This window comes from Propithecus coquereli, unplaced genomic scaffold (genome assembly GCF_000956105.1).
Source record: "Propithecus coquereli isolate 6110/MARCELLA unplaced genomic scaffold, Pcoq_1.0 Scaffold170, whole genome shotgun sequence".
NCBI lineage: Eukaryota > Metazoa > Chordata > Mammalia > Primates > Indriidae > Propithecus > Propithecus coquereli.
Genome location: NW_012141636.1, coordinates 6128954 through 6138014, shown reverse-complemented (window position 1 = coordinate 6138014; position 9061 = coordinate 6128954). Strand labels below are relative to the sequence as shown.

At 41.0% G+C, this 9061-nt stretch overlaps 1 protein-coding gene across 1 annotated transcript in view; it reads left to right on the top strand.

The window, feature by feature from the left end:
- The first annotated feature begins 824 nt into the window (after positions 1–824).
- Positions 825–9061, top strand: part of GRM5 (glutamate receptor, metabotropic 5) — a 590374-nt gene continuing 582137 nt past the window's right edge. The window contains exon 1 of the mRNA XM_012641786.1: positions 825–1012. The gene's annotated coding sequence lies outside the window, so the exon portion shown is untranslated. The remainder of the gene's footprint in view (positions 1013–9061) is intronic.

The following is a 9061-nucleotide window of genomic DNA, read 5'->3' as shown; positions in this document are numbered from 1 at the left end:
GTGCCTGCATCAGGACCAAGCCCTTTGGACTTCAGTGTCCTCGTCTTTTAATCTTTCATCCAGCTACTGCAAGCACCTGGCTCCCAAAATTCAGCTAGGTAAATAAAATGAGAATAATAATATTACTGCAATGCCTTTCTTTTCTTTAAATTAAACCATGCAAGTAATTTATACCAATCTCTTTTTCAGACACAGAAATGAAGTCTTTCGGGAATTTAAAGATAACCTCAGCGTATTTGACAAGCCTGGGCAGTTATGGGGAGGGTGGGGAAAGAGAAGGAAAGTCATTTGAGACAGTAAAAGACATTTAACTGCTATGGAGGAAGAAATTTTAATGGGTGTAGAAAGAATCATTTTTAAGAAGTGCAGACCAATGCAAAATGGTATTATTAATAAGTAATATCATTAAAGAGACCATTCTTTCTAATCACTCACACCTCTGAATCATCTTGGGGTTCCCTGACTTCCTAGCTCTCTCTACCCTCCAGCAGTGACGCCCCTTCTCCCAATCATTGTCAGAGGTTTAAGTGCCATCGTCAGAGAGCAGCTTATTATCTGCCTGCTCCCCCAGCTTCTTTCTGAGTGACACACACCCACGCCTCCCCATACAGCTCCCTTCCTTCCGCGGCTCCCGCGAGGGAATCTGAGGAGCAAGAGAGGGAGCCCGAGGCCACCTTTGCCTGAACCCCCAAAACACGAGGTTTCAAGACCCTTATTCACCCACTGAGTCTATGCCCTGGCCGTTCTGCCACCCCTCGCCGCGAGCCGCAGGAGTAGGAGCCAGTCCTGCGCTGCGCTTCCAGCTGCGTCTGCCCGAGTGCGGCACGTGCTCCCGGCGCTGGCGCGAGAGAGCCAGCGCCACCGCCGCGGGCCCCGCAGCGGTTCTGCCTGCTGTCACAGCTGCCTCCGTCGCTGCCACTAGCGCTCCAGCTGCAGCCGAGGCCGCTACGAGAGCGCAGGAAGCCCGGGAGGAGCGTCTGGCCAGGGGCGCAAGGCTCAGGGCGCGCACCTGGTAAGCACAGCGCTGTTTTTCATTCTCTCAGCTGTAGAGTTACCGCGGATGTAGGATGCCGCTGGAGCCCCTCCCCCAGCGCGGGGATGGAGAGAGACCAGGCAAGGGGCGGGAGCTGGGGCTAAAGAGACTCTGGAGGGCAGGTGGTGGGCAGGTGGAGGACTGGTGAAGCCAGGGCCGCTACAAGGTCCTGCAAGTTTGGAAAAGTGACCCTGCAAGGACGTGTGCTGTGTAAATCAGACATAAATTTGAGGCAGGAGCCTGAGCTACCGCGGCATCGCTCCAATGGGAGGTTTATGAAGATCATTTTGCTTTTATTTGCATATGTGAGGGATTTAAGTGGGCTCGTTTCCATAGGAAACGAACTAAAAAAATCAGAGGAGAAAAAAAAAATAAAGATCTGAGCCAACCGATGGGTTTGGATCTCTGTCTCTCTCTCTTTCTCTCTCATACCGATACATGGGCATGGAAGGTGTGCATTTACTAAAGGAGGAGGGCTCCTGTATTTTCGAGTCCATTAGGTGTTGAAGGGCTAATAAGAGCACTTGCTGGTGCTTCAAACCAAAAGAGGCAGCCAAGGAGGGACCTGGTTTGGTGTGGATACCAGTGTTCCATTTCTAAAATGACACTTCATTGACTACAGTACAAGGAGAAAGAGGTTTTTTAGAACTGTGGGCCATTTTAAGATGGTACACATGCAACTCTGGACCTATAAACTGAAGTTCACGTGCTCCCAGTGGAGCTAGGAAAACATCTGTCCTCTTGGTTCCTTTATGGAACTTTGGCAAAGGATGATGATGATGATGATGATGATGTGCGTGCGTGTGTGTGTGTGTGTGTGTGTGTGTGTGTGTGTCTGTGTGTGTGTGAGAGAGAGAGACAGAGAAAGACAGAGAGAGAAATGTGGAGAGAAAGGCAAGAGAAGGGAGCTGGATATGACTGAATAGGCTGAGTGGGGTGGTACGAGGAACAAGAACCTGGCAGTCAGGGTTGACATTACCGTGTTCATTCATTTCCTCCCTGAATAGTCCCTAGGCTGGTCTCTAGGGAAATGTGTGACCTTGAACAAGTCTCTTAACCTTTGTGTACTCAGTTTCTCCATCTGCAAAATGTAGAGACTGTTCTGCATTTTGGGACAATAAGGTCTGATGCAGTGTGTCTATGATTATATGGGTCTGAGGGTCTGCCTACAAGGAAGGAAGAACACCCAAAAAATATGAATAAAGAAAGCTTCAAGGCATTCTCTCTCAAAGTATCAAAGGCAGTTGCAAGACTCTGGCTGTGTTGTTAAAGTAATGTATGCCAAGAAGTCTGTGGAAATGATTGAGGGTACTCAGACACCCAGCCCACAGCCAGGGGAACCTGGAGTCCTGAGAGTGGTTTGGAGGGATTCAGATCCACAGAACCTAAGGTCATATACCTGTTTTGGGGTAGCAACTGGAGGAGGTTTGGTGGCAAGGAAAATGAGTGTGTCAATCCAGTTTAAAGGTTAGGCATTCAGGTGGCAGGAAGAAGGTTTGAGAGTGAGAAATGCATATATCAGAGTCTGGACAGAGGGATTTTCAGGGAAAAGGGAATGGCTATTCCTCCTGGCACAAGGATTTCTATACCCCTAAGAGGCAAATGGCACTTACCACGTCCTTAGTCCTTGACACCTCTTCTGCTTGTGTGAAGAAGGCACAGTTACCCTTTGCCCCTCAATACAGTCTCATTCTTAGAATTAGGGATTTTCATCCCAGGTGCTGAAATGTGACGATCAACATTCAAAAACTCAAGTCCTGGGAGTGCCTCCAGCTCACTCACCATGTGAGCATCTGGCTGCAGAGAGCTGATCTACCCATCCAGATTTGCCCAGGAGTCTGTGTTCCTAAAGGAAATCACTGTGCCACTTGGTGGCACCAAAAAGTTGCACAAAGAACTCTGTTCTCTATAAATACAAACTACCGCCCCTCCCTCCTCCGCTCTCTCCCCTTCCCCCCTTCCCCCCTTTCTCAGTAGCGGGGAGATTGCTGCACAAGCCGCCCTCAGCTCCGCTGTTCTACGCGCATTGAGCGCAGGGGGATGAGCTTGAGATCATTTTGGGGGGGAAGCCCGGGACTGGAGAGGCCGGCTTTGCTCCGCTGATCCCTACAGCCCAACTTTTCGGGGGCTAGCTAGACCGCATCTCACTGCCCGCTGCGCGGCCGACAGGGGGTAAGCTTTCTAAATGTCTGTGTGCTCAGGTGTCCCCTGGCCAGAGAAGGATTTAGGAGCTGTTAGCTTGCTGTGTAGCTCACAGTTTGGTTTGGGGGAGAGGGACGCGGGGGGAGAGGGGGTGGCCAGAGCCAACGAGGTTCAAATCTACTCCACTTGCGAACCCCTTTGGTTAAACCTGTTGGGAGGAAAGGCGCAAGCAATAGGGTAAAAGAGGGAAGGTTTACAGGGGTTGAGAAGGGGATTCTGCATGCCTTCGGATCCGAGTTTCCATTCCCTAAGGCCAGGTGCGCATGGTGGTCGAATGCACACTGTGCTTCCAGACCGCCGGAAGGCTCGAAATTGTGAAAAGCAAAGGTGGAGAGTGAGTGAGGAAGGAGAATCACTTCCCAATAGATCGGTTAGCAGCCGCATCGTGGCGCCTGCTGCAGGAAGAGGGGGGACAGCGGGTGGTGCTGAAAGCACATCTCTTTCACTCAGGCTGGAGTGCCTCTCTCCCAACACCAATCTGAGCCCTCCCGCTCTTTCCTCTCCCATGTATTTATCTTTCTCTTCCTTCACAAAGCCTGCTGGTTAACCGAAGGAAGCAACATGAGCGACATGCTGAAAAGTGAGCCCAGGCTACAGCGACTTGGGGAAGAGAACCTAGGGAGGCCCAGAAGTGTGAAGGCTGGACAGTGGCCGGAGCCTAAACTGCACTGGGGACCTCTCAGAGGGAAGTGACGGGTCCACCTGCAAGGCTCTTCCACCTGGTGATCCAATTATTGGCTGCTCCCATTTCCCTCCAGAGCAGGTGCTGTGGGGAAGGGAAATTGAGAGGATAACAAGCACTTGTGCTTATTCAGGCACACTCTTCGTGCTGCCTCAGCTGAACTGTAAGCTTGAGTAGCCACGCAGATAGATTCTGCAACACTACTTTTCAGTAAGAAATGGGCACAGACCAGTGGGAAGGCAATGTCTCCCTTCCACTTTCTTCTCCACTGCCTTCATGGTGTTCTATTGTTCAGAGTCGCTCAAAACTAATTTGTATCCCTGTTTGGAGCAGCCAAAGGACCATTGCCTTGAACTAAATGCAGCCCTTCCTCCAGTGGGGCATAAGCAAGGGGTTTCTGTGGAAGCTTCTCAGTTGCATGACTTTCTATTAGGGATTTTGGAGTGTTTAGTTATGCTACCTCTTGTTAGGTGTGCTCTGTGCTGTTCCCTTTGTGGAGCACAGGGAATTTTCTCCTTTAATTTTTCTGTCATCTCCATGCAAGTACACATTTCAGAATCGGTTCTGGCTATTTCCATCCTTTATAAATGTATGCTTCCATTTAAAAGAATCATTGGTTTGGGAATTAAAAATACTGCTACCTGAACTCATTGGATTTGTAGTTTGCATCCCGTCAAATCTCCAGCCTTCTCCAGTATAAATATCTTCAGCACTCTGGACAGATCCTTCAAAGGTTCCTAGCAGAAAAAAATGCATAGAACACTTTCTAACTGCTCTTAAGAAAAAAATCTTTCTCTAGTCATTTACACTCTGCATGACAAAACATACAATGTAGATATTTTAATTGCACCCCCTAGAGTTTTGTGCTATCACATGACAGTGTTTTGGCTGTGGGCTATATGTTCAAAAGAAACCAACCTCTTCAATGTTCATTTGTGAAAGGACATATTATGATTATTTGGGGGAAGGGGATGGTATTTAAATAATCCAAATACTTGATGAGTTCTTCACTTTAATTTCATAGGTAGACACCGGCCTCTACCATCACTTCCTAGTACACATTATGGACATGATGACAAACACTTAGGGGAGAACTGAAAAATTCACTCGTAGATACTATATCCAACCATCACAAATTATCCAGACTTTGGGAATACTTGAGTAAATACATATCGTTTTTAGTTTTTGCTCTATTATTTCCATTGTTACATTACATTGAATATTTTATAGGAGTCGTACTATATTGTCTTTTTAAAAATGTCATTTTAGACAGAAAAACTAAATTAAATGGCAATAAAAGGTAGGTGATAGTACAAACAGAAAATATGAAATAGTTCATCATGACAAATTTGTACTTATTTGTATACTTCTTTTATCCCAGGCTTTCTATCCTTATGCGATGAAGAAAGAGATATATCCAAATATTCCTCCTTATGCTTTGTTTTGCTTATATATATATATATATTGCTTATATATATAAAATATCTCATATGTATATGAGATATTTTTATCCATATCTTTATATAGATAGATAAATCAAGTGTATACCAAATTTATAAAATAGTGAAGACTACGTTTTGATATTTGTTTTTATATCTGACATATGCTAAAGGTAATTTGATTCATTTGGAGTTTGGATGTACTGAAAGTATATTATTACATAGGTGGAACATTCTGCAGTTTGGAAATACGTGTTATTTTTCATATTCAGCAAAATATTTATGCTAGCTCTTTGATATCATTTAGCTGTCATTTTAGTCAGTGAGGAGAGATTAAGAGAGCATAAGAAGACAGGAGCAGCATCAAAAGAAATATTTTTAGTTCATGATGTATTTGTATAACCCCAAAAAAGAAAATTTAAATTTTGATTTTGAATTTTCAACTGTTTGTAAATCAGATATCTTTCTGATATTCGTTTATTTCAGTTGTTTGAAATGTGTTTCTAAAAATCATTATGACATAGTTTGCTTTTATTTCCTTTAAATTCACAGAGAGGAGGAAAAAATCTATAATTTACCAGTCCCAGAGCTAGAAAAGGGCAGAAATAAGAAAATATATATATCTGCTTTGTTTGGAACTCAAACTTATACTGCTTCCATTATACTAAACTGCTTTAATCTGTGGTGTGACGAAACATCATGAAATTATTGCATTGTGGTTTCCACTGAATTGTGGTATGACTGGAAGTGTAGACAGACCCTAGCTCCAGATTTACTGAGTTTAAATCCCAGTTTTGTGATTTACCCACTATGTGACCTTGAAAAGTTGCTTAAATTTCCGTGCCTCAGTTTCCTCATTTTTAAAAAGAGGAAGAAGTTATAACAGTATTGGTGGCATTGAGTGAGGATTATGAATTGATTGCACCAATATAAATAAAGTGCTTGACCCACAATGAACAGTGTATAAATGTTAGTTATGACTATTAATCCCTTCCAGGCCTTTGGATATCAAATGTTTCTTGTATTCCCCATGTCATTAAATTTAATGTTCTCAACAATCCTATAGATTGCATCCTATTTTTATTTTGTGAATTTAGCAATAAAATGTAAGACTAAGAAAGATTAAATAACTTGTCCAATATTCCACAACTTATAAAATGACAAAGCGTGTATTTAAATCTAGGACCATCTGATTCCCAAACCGTTACTCTTAACTAGATACTGACCTACAGCTTGGACACATATCTTAATTTTTTGAATTCTACTAATTTTGAGTCAGCAAAACCTTCTTCCTCTACAAGGGAATGTGCAAATATTTCTTTTTATTATACATTCAAGAATATTTAAAAATAAGCATGCAAATGCCTAAAGATAATCAGAAATCTAAATGATACCTAATTGCTGTCTCAATTATCTTCTTTTTTTAGTCAAACCAAGCAAGAAATGTAAAGAAAATGCTTAAATGCAAAAGAAGTGTATTTTCTGTAATGTGATACTGTTGGTGTTGTAAGAAACCAGATTTAAGATGGATTTTCTAATGATTAGCTGTCACAATAATTCTGGTTATAGGCCACTGACTTTAAACTTTTCAGCATAAGTGCTCTGAAGAAAATGAAAAGCTTATAAGCACAATGGCGCTAGTGGGCATTATAATAATGAAAGCTTCTTACATTCATTATATTTTGCAGAGGAATAATCAAAAATATTAACAAATTCAAATTGCTTTAATACATAGTAATGTAGAATATTTTAAAGAGGGAGAATTAAATAATATACTATTATATTACTTATTTAAAAATAAACCAAAAAAATGAGATTTTAAAAAACCAATATGTAAATTACTATACGAAGTTATCATTCATCTTATAATCTTGTTAAAATTATAATGATCTTTGCATTTCATTTTAAAATCAGTCTTTGAATTTTGGAAGTATATCATAGGATATTCTCCTCACATTCATGTACTGTAATTTGTGGATACTTAGAACTATGCTTATTTGATATAAGGCAATACCATCCTTGAATCTCTAGTTTAATTTATATTTAGCAAATTGAAATTTTAACCTTTGAAACAAGATAATACAAGCAAAGACAAATGAAAAAGTAAACAAAGAATAAGGCAAGCCTATTTCAACCTATTCTCCTTTAGCATTATTTAAAAGTTTCAGATAAAGTTTTTGTGGGACTGATGTATGCAGATGATTGCCTCTTGGTCATGTTCTTCTTTCATGATCATGTCAACCTTGCCAGGATGACTTTCATGTAAATCAATGGTTTTCAACTGGAAGTGATTTTGACCTGAAGGACACATTTGGCAGTATCTGGAAATATATTTGGTCATTACAACTGCGAGGTGGTGCTATTGGCATTCAATGGACAGAGACCAGGGATGCTGCTAAACAGCCTGCAATGTACAGGACAACAGCCCCTCACAATGAATAATTATCTAGTCCAAAATGTCAATGGTGCTATGGTTGAAAAACCCTGATCTAAATTATGCCAGGAAACAGAGGTACCTATATTTACTTGATTTATTTGTATGGTTTCTGACTAATTTGTAGGAATTACATAAGAATCCAATGGTAAGTAGAATTTCCAGAATGCTTTGCAATCAATCCATAAGGTTTAAATAACCAGCCTATTGGGTCTTTTGGGAGGTATTATCATCTGTTTATATCGGGTGTGGGTTTAGAGTTAGAGATAGTTGGGTTCATGTCCTGACTCTGCCATTTATTATAGGTGTGAGACTTTGGGTAAGATTCTTTACCTCTAAACTTCAATTTCTAGAGGTATTAATATAAGTAGTAATCAATGCCTACCTTACAGGGTTGTTATGAGGCTTACATTAAATAATGCTTGTACGTTATTTAGTACAGAGAAGGCACTTAACAAATATTAGCCATCGATAAATAATTAGATATAAAGTTTTAGAAATGTGAAAGCACATATGAAGCACCTGATGATTGGTAATATAATATGTACAGTAACGTTTTACATTCTTTAGACATATGTCATAAATAACAAAAAATTGGCTGAAGGCTACAAAATGAGTAGAAGTCTAAAATCCCTGCTTCATAATTAAATTAAGACTGGTTAACAGTGCAATGCATCCTTTTTGCTACTTTGCTGTAGAAGGCTGTTTCAGGTCTTTATGCCAGCTTTTTAAAATTAATGCATAAAATTATATATTTCATCTTTGTACAAGACTATTTTATAGCCCTTTTGTATAGAGGGGGTTTTAATTAAAATATGACCTATTTTTTTGTGGGGCTAAACAGTGGGGGTGCTGTACTTTCTTGTTTACAAGGTCACGAGTGTGTGATTAACTATGACAATGGAGTTTTCCTCAGACTGCGAGGTTCTCAGTATCATTACACCTCAGAGTGTCTCTTATCTGTGGTATGCACTTGTTTTCACAAAAATATATCAAAGACATCCATGGCATATGCAATACTGACACCTCTAACTGTTTGTAATGGGGCTACTGCTAAGGAAAAGTTTAAATCATTTTAGTGTTAATGTCCTGAGCTTTGTGATTTGCTTGTTTGGAGATTAAGTTATATAAGAGACATCTGTGCCAGAAAGATGGTCAGTGTTTGAGAAGATTGTTGAAAGTAAAAGACAATGTGAGCTGTGAGCTATGAATCTGATTACAAAGTAGGTTGCCATTTATGGCAAATTCTACCCACCAATATCTCTTTTTTC